This window comes from Macrobrachium nipponense, chromosome 2 (genome assembly GCF_015104395.2).
Source record: "Macrobrachium nipponense isolate FS-2020 chromosome 2, ASM1510439v2, whole genome shotgun sequence".
In the NCBI taxonomy this organism is placed as follows: domain Eukaryota; kingdom Metazoa; phylum Arthropoda; class Malacostraca; order Decapoda; family Palaemonidae; genus Macrobrachium; species Macrobrachium nipponense.
In genome coordinates, this window is record NC_087201.1 from 118,806,207 (window position 1) to 118,828,951 (window position 22,745).

At 43.4% G+C, this 22,745-nt stretch overlaps 1 protein-coding gene across 1 annotated transcript in view; it reads right to left on the reverse strand.

The window, feature by feature from the left end:
- LOC135220946 (F-box only protein 11-like) overlaps window positions 1–22,745 on the reverse strand; it is a 103,096-nt gene that overhangs the window by 54,999 nt on the left and 25,352 nt on the right.

Below are 22,745 nucleotides of genomic sequence, written 5' to 3' on the forward strand. Positions count from 1 at the left end.
CTCCTGATAGGCGCGGCTCTCCTTTTAGCCGCTCGGTTCAGGACAGGCGTGTAGAGCCTGAAAGATATGTCTCTTCTGGGAGACTACCTTTTGAAGAGACACACAAGTCGGGAGCGAAGTTTGTGGAGCATGGTAGACGCCGGTCTACTAGTAGGCGACCTTCTCCAGGGCTTCGCTCTCCTGTAAGTAGGCGCCAAGAGCCTAGTAGGCGTTCGCCTCATGGTAGGCGCAGCTCGCCTGGTAGCCGCTCTCCTTTGAACAGGCGCATGGATCCTGAGAAAGCGCCTTGAGCATAGTAGGCTCTCCTCTCCTAGCAGGCGCTCCCCTTTGGAAGCCCGGAATTCTAGGAGTAGGATTAAGGAGCAAAGAGCACGCACTCATCAGAGTAGGAAGGACTCATTCGAGAGGAGCTCTCCAGAAACTTTGGCTTCCCCTGATAGGCGCCAGTCTGCTACTAGACACTCTCTGGACAGGCGCATTTCTTTAGAGAAGGCTAATGCCCTCGTAAAGAAGCGGAGGGTTCTTCAGTGGATGAAGTTGAACCTTCAGAAGAGGATTTGGTGAAGAAATCGTCAGTTTCGTCCTATAAGATCCTTACAGATCTCCTTCTTCAAGAGTTTGGAGACTCCCTTACTCCCGTCGCTCCTCCGTATCCTCTCTCTTTATTCTCGACTTCGAAGAAGACGAAAGTTTCCTCTTGTGTGAGGATGAAGCCAACCATCTCAATGAAGAAGGCTTTGAGAGGTTTTGATTTGTGATTGGCTGCTTCTAAGGAAGAGAAAGGGAAGACTGTGTTTTCTTTCCCTCCTTCCAAAGCTTACGGGCAGAACTTGGATTTTGGTACGAGCTGGAGAACCCCTAGGTCTGGGTCTTCCTTCATCGGCGGATGCGGACTTCTCTTCTCTGGTAGATGCAGCACGACGCTCGGCTCTCTGTCTGCTAAGACTACCTGGGCTATGAACGAGCTTGGACCACCCCTGCTGAAGGGAATGTTTAGAGTCTTGGAAGTCTTCAACTTCCTTGACTGGTCTTTGGGGGTCTTGGCTAAGTAAGACTCAGAACCCGGGATGCTATTTCGCCAGAAGGATCGCGAAACAGTGGTTCTAAAAAAACAAAAAAAAAAAAAAATCCGCTGCATTGGAACAAAAGACAGTTAGGAGATGGGATAGAGCGAAATAGCCTCCCTATTTGGAGCAGGGATCCTTAAGAAGAGATCAGTCTTCTGCTCTTTTCTGACTAAGTCTGTTTCGCATGCCCAAGAGCCTCTCTCCTGTATTCGCAGCTCTCGCCTCTGCTATTTCCGAAGAAGATAATCCAGGACATCAGGATCTATCTCTGCGAAGGCGACTCAGGACCATGCTCGCGCAGTCGGCACGGAAGCCTAGGACCTCCTTCCAGACGAAGACGAAGAAGGAGACTCCAGCTAGACAGGAGCCCTTTCGAGGGGGCCCCCCTTCTAGAGCCTCTACCTCGAGAGGTAATAGACCTTTCAAGAGAGGTAGATCCTTCTCACGCTCTGTCAGAGCTAAGAAGTAGGGAAGTAGTCCTCCAAACACCAGTAGGTGCCAGACTTCTAAGATTCTCGGAAGCCTGGGCAAAGAGAGGAGCGGACAACTGGTCCCTCTCGATTATAAGGAAAGGATATCTGATTCCTTTTACAGAAAGACCACCGTTGACAACGACTCGAGGGAGTTGGTGGCCAGGTACAGGGATCCCATCATGAGCCTTGCTTTAACACAAGCAGTGGAACAAATGTTCGAGAAAGAGGCTATAGAACTAGTGAGCGACCCTTGCTCAGCGGGCTTTTACAACCGCCTTTTCTAGTTCCAAAGCCTCAGGAGGATTGGAGACCGGTTCTGGATGTAAGCGCCCTGAATTTCTTTGTAGAAAAGAGGAAGTTTGCCATGGAGACGACATCCTCAGTGTTGGCGGCCCTTCGGCCAGGGGACTGGATGGTGTCCCTAGATCTTCAGGACGCTTACTTCCATGTGCCTATCCATCCTTCGTCAAGGAAATACCTCAGGTTCATGATGGGAGGAAGGATATTCCAGTTCAGGGCTTTGTGCTTCGGCCTTTCAACAGCCCCTCAGGTCTTTACAGGCCTATAATGAAAAATGTAGCAAGATGGCTACATTTGGAGGGAGTCAGAGTGTCCCTTTACTTGGACGACTGGCTGATCAGAGCCAAGTCGCAGAAAAGATGTTTGGAGGACCTACAAAAAAAACCCTTTTCATGGCAAGTTCTCTGGGACTTTTGGTGAACTTTTCAAAAGTCTCAGTTGATCCCCAGTCAAGATCGTATCTATCTGGGGGATTCGGATGGCTTCTCTGGATTTTCGGGCTTTTCCGTCTCCAGAACGGATAGCCCGAGGGTCAGAGAAAGTCAAAGCCTTCCTAGAGAAAAGAGTGCACAGCGAGGGAGTGGATGAGTTTGTTGGGGACACTCTCCTCGTTGGAGCAATTCCTTTCTCTAGGAAGGTTGCACCTCAGACCTCTCCAGTTTCTTCTACATCGAAACTGGAGGTGTCGTTTCGCAAAACCTAGAGTTCTCCTCGAGATCTCAAGGGAAATCAAGAAGGACCTCTCTTGGTGGGGGCCAACCCCTCAGGTTTGCAGAAGGGATGTCCCTTCACATTCCGAACCCCAACCAAGTGTTGTATTCCGACGCCTCGGAAACAGGTTGGTGGGGGAGCGACAGCTCGGCTCAAGAGAAGTGTCAGGCACCTGGAACAAGGAACAGGTGACCTGGCACATCAACAAGAAGGAGCTGATGGCGGTTTGGCTAGCTTTGAAAGCTTTCGAGCCCCACGTCCTAGCTTCAACAGTACAGATCAACTCGGACAACACCACGGCCCTGGCTACATAAACAGGAAGCAGGGGGGGACTCACTCTTTCTCCCTGTACGAGACAGCAAAGAACTTCTGCTACTTTGGGCAGAGCAAGGAAGATTTGTCTCCTTACCAGGTTCGTACAGGAGAAAAGAAACGCAGAGCAGACCTCCTAAGCAGGAAAGATCAAGTCCTGCCTGCAGAGTGGACTCTTCACGAAGATGTTTGCCAGGACCTGTGGAAGCTTTGGGGCAAGCCTCATATAGACCTCTTCGCCACAGCCAAGAATGCGAGGATAGCCAACTACTGCTCTCCGATATCGGACCCGAGGGCAGTGTCGATAGACGCGGTTTCTAACTAGATTGGAAGGGTCTAGACATGTATGCTTTTTCCTCCATTCAAGATACTGGGAGAGACTCTAAAGAAATTTGCAGAATCGGAGGCAGCAAGGATGACGCTGGTAGCCCCGTTCTGGCCCCGCACAAGTATGGTTCACAGAGGTACTGGAATGGTTAGTAGATCTTCCGAGAACATTACACAGAGGATCGATCTGCTCAGACAACCCCACTTCGAGAGGTATCACAAAAACCTCCCCGCTCTAGATCTGACTGGCTTCAGACTGTCAAAAGTTTGGTCAGAACGAAAGGCTTTTCTGCAAGAGTTGCAACGGCTATCGCAGCAGCAAGAAGGCCTTCTACCTTAGAGTCTACCAATCGAAGTGGGACGTCTTTCGGCGATGGTGTAGGAACCTCACTTTTACTCTTCCAGTACCTCTGTGACCCAAATAGCAGACTTCTTACTTTTCTTAGGGAGAAGTGGATTGGGCGGTATCAACCATTAAAGGCTATAAGTAGCATGCTATCTGCAGTGTTTAGGCACAGAAACTTAAACATTTCAGAAGATAAGGACCTTCATGATCTATTAAGATCGTTTGAAACATCCAAGAAGGTTTCTCCAGGGGTTCCGAGTTGGAATCTGGATGTAGTGCTACGTTACCTGAGGTCCAATAAGTTCGAAACCGCTCAGTCTGCATCGTTTAGAGACCTCACGAAGAAGACAATTTTTCTCATGGCATTGGCTTCCGCAAAGAGGGTTAGTGAACTCCATGCACTAGAAGGAAATGTGGGATTCAGAGGAGATGCAGCTAGCTGTTCGTTCCTTCCTTCGTTCTTAGCAAGAACGAGAACCCCTCAAATCCTTGGCCTAGGAGCTTTGAAGTACAAGGATTGTCTGCATTAGTAGGCGAGGAAGCAGAGAGGTCGCTTTGCCCAGTAAGAAGTTTGAAATTCTATCTACAGAGAAAGAAAAAACTTAAGGGCAATGATGTCAACCTTTGGTGCTCTGTAAGAGATCCAAGGAGGACTCTTTTCGAAGAATGCGCTTTCTTTCTTTATCAGAAGCCTGGTGAAAGAAGCGCATGCGATATGTGATGAAAGTCAATTCAAAGTCCATTAAGGTCAAAGCTCATGAGGGTAAGAGCTATTGCCACGTCATTGACTTTTAACAAAAACATATCCCTGAGTAATATTATGAAGGCAACATTCTGGCGTTGCAACTCAGTCTTTGCAAAACCACTATCTGAGAGACGTCAAAGTTACGTATGAAAAGTGCTTCGGGTTAGGCCCGTACGTATCGGCGGATTCGGTGCTGGGGCAGGGAGCTGAGACATATCCTTAGTAGTATATATTTTTTCCCTTGTTAGGTTGTAAGTTTTTTGGTTGTTTGAAAGAACATGGCGCGGGTAGGCATGTTTTTCATTTCGTAGTCTAACAATGATTAGATTGGTTAGGTGATCGGTTTATGTTTGAGCTCCTTGCAATGATAGTGGTTAGGTTCTGTCATATAAGTGGGCGAATCCCCGTTGACAGATCCTGCTCGGATTCTATCAAGTAAGCGGATAACCAAAATCCCTTTGATAGACCCAAAGAGTCTGTCAGCTGTAGGTCACGCCCTCGCTGAAGCTCTTAAGGCAACACAGACTCATAGACAGTAACTACGAAGTCTTCTGCCTAAACAGGTAAGAACCAAGGTTGTATTACATCCTACAACTAGTGTTGTTTTCCCCCCCCTTTTTTCCATATTTATATTGCTGTCTCTTTCCTCCACCAAGGGGTGTCAATCAGCTAAGTATATATCTGACAGGAAAGTTCATGTACAAAAATGTTATGTTAGTATACAATAAGGTTTTGTACATACTTTACCTGGCAGATATATACGATTGATGGCCCGCCCAGCCTCCCCTCAGGAGACGGTGGAAGGAAAAATTCTGGCTGGAAAGGGGGAGATGGTTCTTACAGCCGACCCAGCGGCGGGTAAGGTAGATCACCTGACCTACCTGTCGCGTGTGCCGCGAGTTTTGAATTCTGTCGTGACGTCAGAGACGTATAGCTAAGTATATATCTGCCAGGTAAGTATGTACAAAACCTTATTGTATACTAACAATAACATTTTTCACTGATTCAAAGCCAGTTGTGGTCCGTCCTTGGATACTGGGGACTCCACAACCCATTCAAGTGTCTCCTTTGGTACTGAATGCCCCACAGCCCATTTGATGGGGCTGTTCCTGAGCTCCAGCTGCATGCAGCATGACATTCCATAGCTGACTTTCCCTAGTGTCTGTAGCCCTGGCCAGTGGTGGAAGCTCATCCTCCACCATGTGGGATTATAGAGGCAATCCTCAGGCTGATCATTCTTCTTTGCTGGACTGACATAATTTTACAAAATTTACTGTCAAGCCGAGCCCCAGGGCAATTTTGACTATTCAACACTTGGGATGGTGGGAAAAAAAAGGTGTTGGAGTGGCTGGGCACCAAGATACAAACTCCAAAAAATAAGGATGAAGTACAAAGACCTCAAGGTGGAACTAGGAGAAATCCACACAGTTGCACTAAGAAATAAATGAAAAAAGTGAAAGTTCTCACACGAATTCATTCTTCTCTGCTAGGTCTGATCATTGACATATTCAAGTCTCATGCCTGCAACCTATCACAGAAGGCACTAAGTTATTCTGCGTGACTGTTGGCATTCCTGACTTTCAAGACCCTCTACATTGTAACTCCTCACAGACTGAGTTGCCTGGTATCCCATGGTCATACGTTAGGCTCATTCCTATGGAAATGGATCCTACAGGGATACTGAAATATGTAGCTGTCTTGAAGAAGAAAATTATCTCCCTCAATTATCCTAACCAGGCCAAAGCAGGTCTCATGGTGCCAGTGTCCTTGTAAAACAGATGGAGCACTCTCAGAAGACTTTATCAAACATAGTAGAGCTTCGATCCCCACATTCGTCTGGCTCTGATTTGTTCTGTTGTATTATTGAAAATGTGGGATGCTGCCATCCAAGACCTTTCTGCTTGCCTGGACAACAGCAGTCCTCTTATCTGTCAAAGTGCCATTTATTCTAAGCAAAGTAAGAAATTATCTCTCAAACAAAGACATCTCTCAGTGCAGGATTGTTTGAAGGAGAACTGAAGTTCCTGGCACTGTTATTTGTCTTGCTCTTTGCTTATTGCATCTTTCCCTGGAACCAAACTCCAGCTTCTGAGCCCTAGGCTTATGACAGTAAGAAAACCAGGGGCCTTGGTCAGGATGGAGCTAGCAAAAAGGTGTTTTACATGTCTTGGTTCGATAACCAGTTCTTCATTGTCCCAAACACTTCACACTTCAGAAGAACATTAAGTAATGCCTACAGTACACCATGTGAGGTGAACTGATGGCACCAGCCTGCTAAATCCTGAAAAACAAAGACTATGTTGGGCATGACCAGACAAAATCTAGTAATTTTCAAATCATTAAAGTGCCTTCCTTCCTTCCCAACACATTTGTACTTCCCAGTGGGCAAGAAATTTTCGTTTCTTCTTAACATCTCTGCTCTTTAATTTTTCTTCAAACTGGGAATTCTACCTTGTGGAAGCTTTTTATGCAAATTTATGGTCCTCTAATATGTTAGATGGTACTGACGGAATTTCTAAAGGTCCTTTGGCCCAAATTGCAGTGCTTCTGCCCGTTCCTTTTCATGTGCTCTCTTCAATCTTATACTAGCAGTCAAACACCTCGTGCAAATTTTCACCTCACTTCAGGACAAATCCTTTCTAATAATACTGTGGTAGGTATATCTTGTTTATATATAGCACCATGCTATATAATTACCTGAAGCATATGTACTAATTATTTTAAGTACTACTGCTCACAAAGTATAGCAAATAATCTGCATATAGTTATATAACAATTTTTAAAAAATAAATTGTATTTTTCCTAACTATACAAACCATGAGTCCTTTACATTAGGAATTACTTTCAGCATGGGCTGGAATACGGCCATTAAATTATTGAACAAGGTGGTTAAGCAGTAAATACCGTCTGGTAAGCAGGTAGTCTGCTTACCCGGATGTTTAACACTTCCCACTTTGGCCTTTCAGCCCAGGTTTCAGATAAAGGGGGGCACAAGGTGGGCATCAATGTAAAGGACCTCAGTTTGTATAACGCGGAAAAATACAATTTACTTTACAAAAATTGTGATTTGTTCCTACATTGATATACAAACCTTTGGGACATGAATGGGAGTGAGTCTCTAGAACTGACTGGAGTTCAAGCACACCTGGGCATATTACTTTGGTCGTATGAGCAAGGAGTGCCCTGGCTCTGACAACTTGATCGAAGTATAGGAGCTGCATGATCAACAGCCAGACTTCTGGGCTTTTTGAAAAGAGTGAGGAATCGTAACTCATCCGAAAAAAAGGGCTGGAGAAGACTATTTAGGAGTCAAGAGACATTAATGCAAAGTTGCTTTCCCTAGCTAGAGGAAGAAGAGGGATTGCTTCTATGATTCTGTTAACCCTTTTACGCCGAAGCGGTAAAAAAAAAATGTCTCCTGTGTGGCGGAGGTGTTTCAGAGTGAGCGCGGAAGCGGAAAAAATATTTTTTTTTCAAAAATCAACAGCGCGCTTAGTTTTCAAGATTAAGAGTTTTCATTTTGGCTCCTTTTTTTGTCATTGGCTGAAGTTTAGTATGCAACCATCAGAAATGAAAAAAAAAAAAAAATTATCATTATCATATATAAATAATGCGATATATGATAGCGCAAAAACGAAATTTCATATATAATTGTATTCAAATCAGCGCTGTGCGCAAAACGGTTAAAGGTAACAAATTACTTTTTTTTTGTAATGTTCTTTAAATTGCAATCATTTTGGTATATAACACATTGTAAAACGATAAAAGCAACACAGAGAAAATATTATCACAAAATAATGCATGAATTCGTACGTAAACAAATATTTTTTTCAAAAATTCACCATAAATCTAAATATTGTCCTAGAGACTTTCAATTTCTTTCAAAATTAAGACAAATGATTGAATATTACTATACTTTAAGAGTATTAGCTTACAATTGCAGTTTTCGACCATATCTGACGAATTAAAGTTGACCGAATGTCGAATATATATATTTTGTATATGCAATTATTTCGGAAATAAGAAAAGCTACAACCTTCAAATCTTTTTCGTTTTATTCTACATGAAATTGCGCACATTTTCATATATAAAACTCTATGAAATGCCTAATATGAAATGGAGCAAATATTCCGAGAATGGGACGTACGTATTTCGGAGATTTGTGGCGGAGAACCCGCGCGCGGAGGGAAGGAAAGATTTTTTTAAAATTCACCATAAATCTAAAATATTTTGCTAGAGACTTCGAATTGTTTCAAGATGAAGATAAATGACTGAATATTACTAGACTGTAAGAGTTTTACGCTTACAATTGCGTTTTTTTACGACCATTTCGGTAGAGTCAAAGTTGAGCGAACGTGGTTTTTTTCTATTTATCGTGATTTATATGCAAATATTTCAAAAATGAGAAAAAGCTACAACCTTCAATTATTTTTTTCTTTTCTACATGAAATTGCGCACATTTCCACATATAAAACTTTATGTTACGGCTAATTTAAAATGGTGCAAACATTACCACAATCGCACGTATGATTTTTTCGGAAGAGTTACTGCGCGGACGTAAGGAAAATGTTATTTTTTCATAAATCCACCATAAATCGAAATATTGTGGCTAGAGACTTCGAATTTGTTTCAAGATGAAGATAAATGATTGAATATTACTAGACTGTAAGAGTTTTAGCTTACAATTGCGTTTTCTGACCATTTCGGTAGAGTCAAAGTTGACCGAAGGTTGAAATTTTGGCAATTATCGTTATTTATATGAAAATATCTCAAACTGATAAAAGCTACAATCATGAGTTTATTTTACTGTTGTATCTACATAAAAATTCGCACATTTTCATATATAATACTTCATGTAACGGCTAATTTACAATGGTACAAAAATTATGTCAAAGTGACGAAATAATTTTTTCTGAGAGTGGTCAGATACTTTTAGTGCGGCAAGAAAGAAATTCGCGCTTGCGCGCCTGCGTAACGATTGTAAACAAAACAACACCTTGATCCGTGAACTCCCCAAGCATCCCCGGCCCCAGGGCGGCTTGATTCAAAAAGTTTTAGGCTGGTAGGCCTATAAGATTTTTATTTTTCCGCGAATTTGAAAAAAAAACTTTTGTAAGTCGAGCGTAAAATACGTCCAGCGGCGGCTTAAGAGGGTTAATACAAAAATATAAAAGTAAAACTTGATGTGCAAGCATACCACATAAAACGCTCGACCTAAGTCCTATCCTACCTTAGGCGAGACGAAATTGTCCTCTTAAAGAAATGGGTAAATAAACACAACTTGTGAGCATCCACTACCGGTCCAAGGAAAAGAGGTTCCAAGGACCTGCGGGCAGACCCGAAGAAAGTAAGATATAAATGTGGTCTTCCGGTCCGACATATTCTTCAACTTGGCACTGTTCACTCTCTGAGAGCGTACAACGGACGTATCCAACTGCAGAGGAGTTTCTCATGACTCTGAGGAAGACGTGTTGTTAGACACTGCATTAAGAAGTCAGCATTAATGGATAAAGGTATCAACACAAAATGAAGGGTGTCGATTCTTCGTAGGTCACAAAACACCAAAAAGACAAAGTAATGACTGAACTAGACCAACCAATACAAAGTCCAAAGAGCAGACCATGAAGGATTAAGACTCGTCAACAAATCTTGAATGATTGTGGATCCATGACAGAGTCACAATCTTACACCCGCCTTTTGAAGGGTGATGATGAGAACAAACCATGCAAATCGTCTACCTTCTCCACCAACGATGTTGAGAGGCAAGATGATGATTCTCACATGGTATATGCACATTACACGAGAGTCAAATGCCTTCTATAGACCAAGGTCCCTGTGATGGCAAGACAGAGAAGTTCTCATCAGTCAGACATTTTTTTATTTGCCATTCTTCACAGCCTCTGTTTCTCTTTGAGTGCCTCTTTGTCCCTTCCAATTGGCTGCCTTTGAAATTAATCCTTGCAGGAATGCAGCAGGGCCCCGTGATTCACTTTGGGCGGGGTTTATACTGGAAGGAGAAAGTGGACAGACCTCGGGCAGAGCGAAGTTATAAAACAAGTACACAACAGACGGACTTTCTTAGAACTTCCCAGCTGCCGTTGTGATTGCACCTCTCCCCCTTTTGCTCTCCCTCTCCTCTGGGGACCCCCATGTGTTCATTTATTGCCCACAGTGAAAGAAATAGTACTGCTAAGCAATTTGGAAGAAGCCATGACCACGGATACCCAGGTACTGTTATGGAGTCAGTTGGTTTCTTTTTATCTCTTGTCTGTACTTCCTATTTATTTTCCCAAGGAGACTTTTCCCCTATTGGCTCAGAATCGCATTCCCCGTATTTGGTTACTGTAACGCAGTCCCCAATTCCTACTGTCAATGCTATATATAAATAAATATGACAAATTTTTTAATCAATTTCTATTTTTCATAGCTAACAAACAAGATGCAAATATCTCGTCTAGTTATGAGAGAAAATTGGAAACCCTTGGAAGCAGCGCCTGGAACAATGAAGCAATTCACTGTGCACAAACCTTATTTCTGTGCCTGGATCATTTTCCAGCCACGTGTCCTGGATGACCTACAATCAACCACCTTCCATTTAATTTCTGGACCCGTTCAAGTCCCTGTCACCATTAAGGTGTAAATTGCTTACTCATGTAATTTAGTGTAAATATATTTCAGTTAAACTAAATCTCTTGAATTTTATATCATTTTCCCTCCATTGATACAGTCCTTCTACCATAGATTTTATTTTATTATTATTTTTCTCGTTCTCTGTGTCTGAAAACTGTGGAAATGCCTTACTGGCACTCCTAAAAGGCCTTGCTTGAGACCAGAAACATAAGAAAAATAAATTTACAATTGTCTTGTAAAAGAGGGCCCACAAGGGGTATATAGCAATTCTCAACTTCTCATGGAAATAATGAACATTTTTTAGAATTTCTTTTCCTATACCATGTGCATTTGCATATCTTCCTCTTTCCATTGATTTCTTTTCTTAAATTGGCAGACCTCAAAGTTACCCCAGCTCTTAATTACTAAAGCAATATATAAGTATCTTTAAGAATGTTTAAATTTTTCTTTAATCATATTGGCATTTCTGGTCCCCTCCTCTCTTTCATTAATCTCACTTCACACACTTCATTCTTATTACCAATTCTCCTTAGTCTTACAGCTACTGTTCCTTGCATTCTTCACCAGCTCCCATGAGAAAACCTGTACAGGAGATTTGCAATTACACACAGGTAGATAACAGCTTTTGTTTATTTATTTTCTTATTTACACTTCGGCTGTCCACTTTCTCCACGTACTAATTCAGGATATTCAATTATAAAACAGGCTTCAAAAGATATCTGTCAAATACATATTTCTGTTTCCCTCTCTAACTCTAACATTCTTTGTCACAAGTGTTCTCCTACCCCTATTCTCCCTTATGTCTGCTTTATCACAAGTTTTCTCCATCCCCATCTCTCCTTATATGACATTGTAACAGTTACATCAAACAAACAATATATATGTTCCAACAGCAGCACATATACATCATAGCTCAAGAAAAAGCCATTATGAGCGCTTCATAAACCAGGCATATGTAAAAAAGAAAGCAAACAAGGTAAATAAATATAAATGTTCTGGTATATACAGCAGTGTCAATATCTGCTATACGTACACCGTAAAAAAAAAAATTTTTGCCAACAAGGCAAGTAATTCCAAACAATGATACAGTATTTCAATTATGACTCAACAGGCCTTTGGTGACTTTCCCAGAAGTCGAGGAGAATATGTTGAAATTCAGGTCAGACACCAAGAATGCCTTAAACGTGTTCATCTGCATTTCCAGTCTACATCAAAATGATTTCTGGCAATGCAGTGTTTGAATGAAACAAATTATTTTCATCTTGAACTAATCCCAAAACTGTTTGGGTTGCAATAAACAGGTAAATATATAAACGTTATTGTCTGTGATCATAAGGGCAACATCCCCCAGATTGGTATTGGGAATTTGTACAGGATATCATTTATTCCCATTAATTCTCTATTGATTGTTATTTCATCCTTCTGCACTTACTCCATCTTTCACCAACCCTAACATCTTATTATGATAACTAACGAAAAAACGTTTTACTATAGGAAAATGTTGTCTTAGTAAGAATTTACTTGCAGGAATATATCCTGAAGAACTTGCCCCATCCATTTTTGGTTTTTGGGGAACACATGCTGGAATCTAATGAATTAGAAACTGTTTTGCAAGTTTTCCATGACACCTTTATCAAAAAATTTCCACACTACAAAATTTTTCCCTTAAGGTGTGAAATGCAAAATTCTCATAATAGTACTTTACTTTTTTGAAGGTCCTCATGTTAAATATCATCAGCTGTCCAACTGGTGAACCGCAACCAATTTATTTGCCAATTGCCAATGTAAGCCTTTTTGAATTCGCCACTGTACATGTCTAGTCTCTTCTTTAATGTCAATAAGTTTTCCCTTTGTCCATTTTGCTTTAAAGGTCACACTGTCCTCACTGCCTCCTTCAAGTATGGATGATGTGGGGTACGTACTGGTAAGGCTTCCTTTTATAAACGTCGGCATTATATCATTTTTTTTCATTTTTTACCTATGTTTTCCGAGTATTTTGGGTAGATTTATTTTTCTTGCTTTGATTTTTATTGTTGTTACTAAATTCAAAAGTAAACCATGATATTGTAATGATACAATTAAGTTTGGTTCATTACTTTCACCTTGAGGCAGCATATATATATAGCTGTATTTTCCGAAGTCCGACAGAAATTTAAAAAACTTGCGGACACACCGTGTTAGTTTGGTGAGTCAGGTGGTTAGTTACCCATTCCCGCCGCTGGGAGGCGTGGGTAATCAGGAATCATTCACTTTTATATTTCATAATTTTTTTATTTTACCACTGTCTCCCTGAGGGGAGGTCGGGTGGGTACTTAGATTATATATATTCTGCCCAGGTAAGTATGAACAAACTTAATTGTATCATTACAATATCATTTTGTTCATGAAAACCTTAACCTGTCAGATATATAGATAGCTGAATCCCACCTTTGGTGGTGGGAGTTAGAACAGAATAGAAGATTTTAGGAAACATATATTATGCAGATAACTGATATCTTTGATTCCTTACCTGTTTTAAGCATAGCCTGACTTCGTGGTTACCTGGCCCGCGTTAAGTCGGCTTGCTTTTGCATTATTGAGTTGCCAGCGAGGTAGAGAGACCTATTATAGCTGGTGCACTCAGGATTGACCTGTTGCAACGTGGGGCGTGACCACGATGTGACTAGACCCGATTGACCATACAATTGAGGGCAAACGGAAGTAAAAAACCAAAAAACCCCCTGGCCTAGTCTACCAAACGGTATAACCACCAAAGCTAGACTAAAGAAAGGGAGAATCCGCCTCGGTGGCGGGGGTCAACCCCACAACCCAAAACCAAAAACCAACCAACGATTTAAAGCTCCACCTAACCCACTAAAGGAAAAAGGATGAGTGCTACTGCCTACCGCCCATAGCCCCCAAACAAAGTGTCTGCAGCGACGTAAGTGGTCCAAGCCGACGAGCAATGTTCAGTTATGTTCGCCTTTGCACCTCCCGCAGGTAGGGTGAATGAAGCGAAAAACACCAGAGTTGCCTCCGCCAATAATGTTGGGGGGGTGGGGGACACTCAAAATGTCACTGAGTGCCATATTCCTGTTGAAAGGCTTATCGAGGTCCGAAATAGCCCTCACCTCCGTGGGGCATTCCACTTTTAACAGTTTCATGTCACTATCACTACATGTTTGGAATGAGCTTCCTTAATGGTTGTCTCTCAAGAAGACAAAGAAAGCGCTGTTCTTTGACATTGGGAAGATCGGGCTCCTTTTAACCGAGCACCACAAGTTGCCCGAAGGTCCTCTACAGGCCTCCTTCGTTCTGTCTAGATAAGAATTTTGAGAGTCCCTGACAGGGTCACAGGACTCTATCTGGCTCATTACCCCACGATCTCTGTCAAACCCTTTGATTTTTCAAATGTCTTGGGCCAAAGGGTTGGGGGAACCGGGTTTTCGTTCTTTGGCTAAGAACAAAGGGCTTAAAGAACAAAACCAGCATCAGAGTTCTTAAACCCAACATGCTTGCGCTATTTAGCCTGGATATCACTAACTCTCTTCGCCGGTCGCCAGAGCAGTTTAGAAAAAGTGTCTATTCCTTGTCAGTTTCTAAGCGAAGAGGCTAAGTTGAGCGGTTCAAAAATACTGGGACGTTAAAAAACTTAAAAACTTTGAGAACAATGTCTAAGTTCCAAGAAGGGACTCTTGGTTGAGGGTACCTTCTGAAGTCTCGAAAGGACTTAAAGAAGATCATGAATGGTCCTATGTTGTTGGCTAAGTCCAGTCCTCCTAATGCCTAAAGACCTACAGAAGCCACACTTCTGTAGCCTTGTTTTATCGTAGGACAACCGCTAAGCGCAACTTCATTTATACAAGTAGAAGAAGGAAGTCCTGCGATCTTGGCATCACAGAGGTAGAGGTGGAGGAAGGAAAGTTCTTTTCTTCCTGCACCAGCTCCGGGAAAAACAGCCCACTTGGATTTTGGTATACGGCAATTAGAAGTAAGGTCTTCTTGCCGTTACGATTGCTTTCGCCACTGGTCTTGAAAAACCCCTCGTTCCTTCTGGCCAATTCTTTGGATAGCTCCTGGAACGCCAGGTCCAGACTCAGAGCGGGGAGGGGGGTTTTTGTGAAACCTCCCTCATAAAGTGGGGCTGTTTGAGTAAGAATCTATCCTTGGAGGCATGAGTTCCTCGGAAAGTTCTACAAGAAAGGACAATTGACCTCTGTGAACCAGTCGGTCGCTGGCCAGAAGGTGGGGGCGATGAGAGTCAGCCTCCGCGTTTCCCTCTGATGTCCGCGAATTTTCTTAAAGCACTTCCCCTCGGACCTTGAACGGGGGAAAGGCATATACGTCTCTAGTCGCCGTCCCAGTCCCCAAAGAAGGGCGTCTACTGCTACTGCTCCTGGGTCTACGAACTGAGTGAGCAGTAGCAGCGGGAGTCTCGTATGTCCTGGAACGTTGCGAAGATGTCTACCCGGATAGAGGACATCCCCATAACTTCCCAACCACCTCGGGCATAATTTCCTGGATGAAGAGTCCACTTCCTGTATTGGCAAGAAGAAGTTGACCTTGTAGACTGAGCAAGAATCTGCTACCGGACGTTTTTCTACCCCTGATATGAATCTCCGTCAGTATAAAGAGACCGTCTGTGTGCCTTTCGGTCCCATAAAACAGGATCTCCTTTGCAATGGAAGAACAGGGTATTCGGAGAGCGGGTGTTTATCCCTGTTTCTTGAGATATGGCCAGGGATGTGGTGTTTGTCCGAGTTGATCTGCACACCAAATTGACCGGAGACTTCGTTCTTGAAAGAAACTGGAGCGCCAGATGAACTGACTGCCCCAGCTCCTTGAGGTTTATGTGCCAGGACACCTGTTTCCCCTCTCCAGGTGGACCTGGACACTTCCTCCCCCCCACCCCCCAGTGTGCTCACCCACCCCGTGGCAAGAACGAGTCGGAAAAACAAAACACTAGGATCGGGGTTCTTCAAGCTTGAGGGGAAAGAACCACCCTCTTGCGAAGCTTCAAAGCAAAGGGTCGGTCCACCATACTTAGGTGTCCCTTTACCTCTTCTGATAACACCAGAATCGAATCCAAAGTGTTTTGGTGCTTCCAATTGTCGGCAAGGAAGAATTGAAGAGGTTCTGCAGGTGCAAACCTCACCCTAGGGTAAACAAACTTCTCCAGTGAGGAAATGGTCCCCAGCAGAACCTATCCATTCCCTCACGCCGGAGCATGAATCCTTTCCCCAGCAAAGGTATTTGACACTTTGCTTAGGGCGAATCTAGTTGTCCGCCCCTGGGAACGGAAAAGACCCGAAAAATGGCCACTGAGTCCAATCTGAATCCCCAGATAGAACTAACAAAGACTGAGAAAGGGGTTCAGATGTGACTTGTTTTCTGAGATGGTTCACCAGAAGCCCCAGGGAACCTTCGTTAAAACGTCAACGTCCGTGTGAAGGTCCTCAGACACCGGTCCTTTCGTTAGGGAGGCTACGTACGAGGCCAGTCGTGTCCAGGTAGAGAGAGATCCTGACATTGGAAAGATGAAAGCCACCTTCGCAATGTTCTTCATCAGTAGGGTGAATACCATGGGAGCAGTGCTTGAGTCCAAAGCAGAGAAGCCCTTGAATTGGAACACTTTTCCGTTTCAGGGACAACAAACCGCAGGTATTTCCTGGACTGGGGGTGGGATGGGGGCACGTGGAAAATACGACCGTCCTGGAGATTCTAGTTGAAGCCATCCAATCCACCCCCCGGTCCTCAAAGATCCCAGCACTTGACTGAGGGTTGGTCTCCATCTTGAACCTCTGACTTTGATGACCAAAGAAGGTTCAGGCTGGCTGACAGACTCGAGTACCGGTCGCCATTCCCGCCCCCGAACTGCTTTGGCAGCCAGGAAACAGTCTGATTGGTAAAATCCCGTGGGGAATTCAAGCTCGGAGGAACCCTGTTCTTTAACGGCGTGTTTTCACGATCATCTGATCTAACAAAGATCGTAAAGCACTTGTTGGTTTTTCTCCCCGATAGGAAGGAGACATCGTCCCTTGGGTGGGGTCGTAGACCGAAGCGGGGAGGGGGTGGTTTCAGGAAACGGGATCCGGTAACCAACCCCTTCTTTAAGATGTCCTACTGGACCATCCATTTTGTCCGCAACCTCTCCTCTTCCCAGGCCCAGGCTTGCGCAAAAAGCAGAAGCCTGGCTCCCAAACCGGTTGACTGAAGGACTTGCTGCTTCACCTTCTTGTTTCTTTGGCCAGCGCCGTGGCTCTGCCTCTGGAAGTGCCTCTTCCCTCGAGGGGCTTGGTCTCGAGGGAAGAACTAAGCCTCGGAAAGCGAGGCTTCGAATTTCTTGATAATCGCAAACTACCCGAGGACGAAGGCAACCGCAGGTCTCCCATTGAAAATTGATTCTGCGGAGGAGATCTTGCGTGGCCTTCTCCTGTAGACTGGTCGCATAATGTCCTTTTACCATAGCCTGGGGGAAAGAGATGATCCGAAAAAACGGAGCGAAGAGCAATCTTGCTTTCTGGATGGATTGGGGAAACAGATTTCGCTGTAAAATTGCCAAAACAGAGGGATCTCATTGCTTCAAGAGCCCCTGTGCAAAAGTGGAGCTGTAGAGCTCCTCCGAACCATCTTCTGACGGCCATTGTCCATGCACGACATTACGCAGGAACAGCTCCCTCCCCCCTAGACTAATTAGAGTTCGGCAAACTTCCTAGACTTGGCATCCAGAAGCTCCCAAACCCAAACCCAATCAGAAAGTTTGAAGACCTCCTAACGTTCCGAAAGAGGCCTTTAAGGTGGGTAATGTCCATCTCCGTTCTGAGGACCAATGAAAACGTTTCCGGCAAGAAGGGACAGGTGAGGGACGCTTCTCGAGGCATCCACAATGCTGGCGAAGTTTCTCCTTGGGACTGACGGAGGGGGAAGGAAAGGGGGCTGGAAGTCTCACATACCTACGTTCTTCTCCCGTTCTCGTACCAAATGACCAGCCTTCCCACTAAGTCTCGAAGGTGGCAGGGCAAAAGAAGTATTTCCCTGAGACTTCCTTTTCTACCACCATCCGTCATGGAACCTTACGAGAAGGGCCCTCTTAGTTTTGAAAGGGACTTTATTCATTACCTGACGAATGCAGAGACCTTGTTTGATCTTGGACGAAGATAAGGTCCAGAAAGTTGTGAAGGAGGAGACAGCGAGGAGGCCTCCGGGTGAAACGTCTCTCCAAAACTATGATTGAAGAAGGCGTGGGTTCAAAACCTGGTAAGTCGGAAAGAAGACTGCCGCCAAAGGGTTTCCTCGTCATCCACGTTCAACCGAAGCCGTCACTAACCTCCCTGCTTCCGACACAGGTGAAAGTTGGAAGGCCAAATAGGCTGGACCAAGACTCAATCTTTGGTCTGAGTTTCCACGAGGCGCGTTGTCTAGGAAGAAGTGGAAGGTTAAAGCTGACTCTCATTAATAGGTATCTCCGGTCTGAATCGCTAAGAAACCCGGAGGCAACTTGCAAAGACATGCATCACAAACAGGTGGGGGGCGACGAAAACTCCACATCTTCGTCCACCCGAGCGGTCCTCCCGCTGGCGCCACCACCTGGCCGGTCCACATGGACGCATACCTGGCGTTCCACTGGCGCACGCCTGGCCTGCAAACTAGCGAGGGATTGGCGTCCGACTCATGCGCGCTGCCTGGGCTTGGTCCGCCATGGAGGGCACGCTTGGGCGTCCACTGGCTGCTGCGAAATGACATTAACTAAGGCGGGCGGCTCTTAAACATCTCGTGCGCGCCTCTGCTTCCGCTGGAGCACGCTTAGATGCAACTGGCGTTTCGCTTGGCCTTCCGACCGAGCGTCAGGAACGTGAAGCTTGCACCGAAGCCGTTTCACAGCAAGTATCAAGCTCTCGCACCAGAACAGCTTCCACGAGGCGTGGGTAAGTACCGCTTCAAATGCGCCGCCGAGCGAGCCAAAATCCTCTTCACGTTCTCCAGAGAGCCGCTGGGGAGTTCGCACCGTAACATCTAGCAGGCGAAGAAAGTTTGGAGAGATTAGAACGAGCGAGGGTAGAGGGGGAAGGGAGACCTTTCTAGATCTCTTCACAGGAAGACGGTCATCCTTTCTCCTGGACGTGGTTGCGTCCCTTTTCTTAGCAAGAGCCATCAGCAAGCTTGTTGCTTGCAAAGAAAAGCGCAGGATCTTTCTCAGTAGGAGAGGATTAGACCTTGTCAGGTGACTGGCTGATCCTCTGAGAAGGAAAGGAGGGAGGGGCGAAGGGGTACGCCTTTTACCTTCCTTCACCCAGAAACTGCCCGTAGTAGAACGCGCTCGAGACCAGAGCGAACTGGGGCGCTCCACAAAGTCATCATCCGATGAACTCCATTAGCGCTTCTTTCTGTGGCTGGGAAAGCAGCGAACAACCACTCTCATACAGGCGAAGATCGCCTCTCGAGAGTCCAAAACTGGACGTGAAGCGTACCGATCATCCAACGCTCCTTTTCAGACGGTGGCGTGAAATAGAATGCGAGCTCACCCCTGTGCGGGGAGGAAGCCTCTGAAGAAGAGAAACACTCTTTCAGGAGGCGTGCACGCGCACGCTCTTTGGCAGTTTGTGTAACGTCCACAGATACTGCCGAAGGCACGTCAGATCGGTGGGCGTTCCCCGTAACCCTCCTGCGGCTTTCGACATGCCCTCTCCTGAAACCTGGGAGTCCGGCAGCGGTCTAGGCCTAGAGGCGAAATGGGGCCGATCTGACGCACCCTCCACCAATGAAGGAGCACTGTCACTTTTGCACTTTGCACCTTCACTTTTGCCTTCTAAGGCGAGCATTTAGATTCTAAATTACGAATCGACTCTAAGATAAGTGTAAGGGTATTACCCTCTACAGACACTGCTGGGCCAGGGCCCGAAGGCAACACTACAGGGTTAGGAGTAGTGATTAAAGGAGGGTTAGTAGAGAAACATGAGCTTCCTGCCGTTTACCTGAAACGCTCCTGGAGGAAGACCTCCTTAACCTATCCCGTTCAAGCTTACGCAGATAGGACTCATACGCTCTCCATCCAGAATCAGAAAGACACTCACATTCTTTGCAGCGACTTTCATACATGCAATCATGCTCTCTGCAACCTTACACAAAGTATGAGGGTCTACTGATGCTTTCAGTAGCCTACCTCGACAATCACTCCTGGTACAAAACCTGGCGCTAGCCGAACTAGAACCAGACATCTTATTTAAAGAGAAATCAAGCCAAAATCAATCAAATCCACAATTAACGTGTGCCTAGCCACCGATCCAAAAGTCAAGATACCAAAAAATCAAAAAGGGATACTTATAGTAGCCAAGTTTCCTAAATTCAAGACGGAGGTGCTGAAAAAACTGTGTTTACAACACCGGCGACAGAAAAATTATGAATAGAAAATGGGAATGATTCCTGATACCCGCCTCCCAGCGGCGGGAATGGGTACTAACACCTGACTCCCACTACGTGTGTCGTAAGTTTTTTAATTTCTGTCGGACTTCGGAAAATACAGCTATATATATATCTGACAGGTAAGTTTCATGAACAAAATCTCTATTTCTGGCATAACCCCTGTGGACCTTTGAAATTTTTACACTGTCCCATCTCAACAAGAATCTTTGAACATGTGGTCTGTCCCCAAACTATGGGCATGAAAGTTCTCCAGTACATTGTCCTGCATATGCCTAAATTTTGGCATTTGAAGCATTGCAATGTATGTAACTGTCACACACACTGCAAAACCTTACTAGACATAAATAGCTTATCATGTATTCCAATGTACAGGCAGTCCCCCGGGTTACGACGGGTTCGGCTTACGACGCTTTTCAATTATATTCACCAGATATTATTTCCAGGGTTAGGATGTATGTTCCAGGGTTACGACGCCTACAACACTGATCTGGCAGATGAAATATGACACCAAAAATGCGAAATAATCAACAATTGAAGGTTTTTTTTATTTTTTTTATGAAAAATTAAATCAGAATGCAGTTTAAATAGTTTTCAATGCACCCAAAGCATTAAAAGTAAGGTTTTCCTAGGATTTTTTACGATGTTCTGGCTTACGACGATTTTTGGCTTTCGACGTGTCTCAAGAACAGAACCCCCATCGTAACCCGGGGACTACCTGTATTTTTTGTTTATGGGGAGCATATTCTAATGCAATGTTTCATTCCTTTCACCTATGATTTTAGTGTAGCAAACTTTTGGAAGAATTTAAAATTCTGTCATACCTTTTGGTCCTAAATTCTTATCATTCATTTATTCTATACTGTTCTCTCCTCATTTTCTATGTATAAAGCTATAATGGCTTTGGATTTTTTTCCCATTTTCATAAGTTAGATTTACTTTTTCCCTTTTCTCCATCTTATTAACTCACTGTTTATAGATTATTCTGCTTTGTGCTTCTACTGGAAACGCTATGGTAACCCCTGACATTATGCTTACTTCTGTACAGCAGTTGTTCCTGTTGGTTGGGTCACTTGATTTTAGAATAGTCTTTTTTCTCTCTCTCTGATCCTGGAACTGTTTCCCATTTTTGTTTTTTTTGTCATGACTTGCTCTTTTCTATATCCATTTTATTGAATATTTTGGAAACTTTTTGCTGCGTTGAATCGTAGTACAGTACACTTCTAAAATCATATAAATAATATGTGATAAATGGCTTTCTTAATATATTATAAGACCATTTTCTTTTATGACGACATTTATTTTGCTATGTATATTTACTAATTATTAATAGGATGAACAATTATGACCTGATGTTTACATAGAAGACATGTTATTTGGGACAAGTAATCATGTCCTATTCAGTACAATATATGTAGTGACCTTACAAAGCCTTTCAGATTAAAGTTCTGACTTTGCCATCACTTGTTTGTTATTTTTTAAAGATTTTTACCTTGTACCAGGGGTAAATGTACTATGTACGTATATTCTGAAGATATGCAAATTTAGAAACTGGTCATTTATCTAGGATGCAGTAGCAGTTAATTTTAAAAACTGGATAATACATACTGTGATTTTGCCATTTTGAAATGCAATCTTTTTAGTAGACACCTTTTCCCTTATACTAATAGTATAAGAATAGTAATCAAAAACAATTCAGCAGCAAACGGCCCTGTACAGTATAAACAGCCAATAATGATGCTGTGTTGAGTAAACTGACAAATTGGAAACTCTTAATGTTTCCCATTATTTAAAAAAAAAAAAAAAAAAAAAAAAAACTGCTGTAAAGTTCATTACTTACTCTGAGACACCTCAAGGCAAGTAGGATATGACTTAACTGATAAAGATGACATATGCTGAAAGATACTAGTACATGCTTATATATACAGTGGACCCCCGTATTCGCGGATTTCTCTGTGGAACATTTCCCAGCATTATTCGCGGAAAATTCGCACAACTACAAAATAGGCTGTTTTTAGTGTTTTTATAGGTGTGTGTGTGTGTGTGTGTGTATATATATATATATATATATATATATATATATATATATATAATATATATATATCTAGATCTAGATATATATATATATATATATATATATATATATATAAAATATATATAATATATAAAAGTACGCAGTACCTTTCAGCATATATGTAATCTTTATCAGTTAAGTCATATTTTACTTGCCTTGAGGTGTCTCAGATTATGTAATTTTCAACTTTACAGCAGTTTTACAGTAATTTTTTTAATAATTTTCAGCCAAATTGTTTTGATTATTATTCTTATATAAGGGAAAAGGTGTCTTTACTAAAAAGACTGCATTTCAAAATTGGCAAAATCACAGTATATATGTATTATCCAATTTTTAAAATTACTGCTACTGCATCCTAGATATA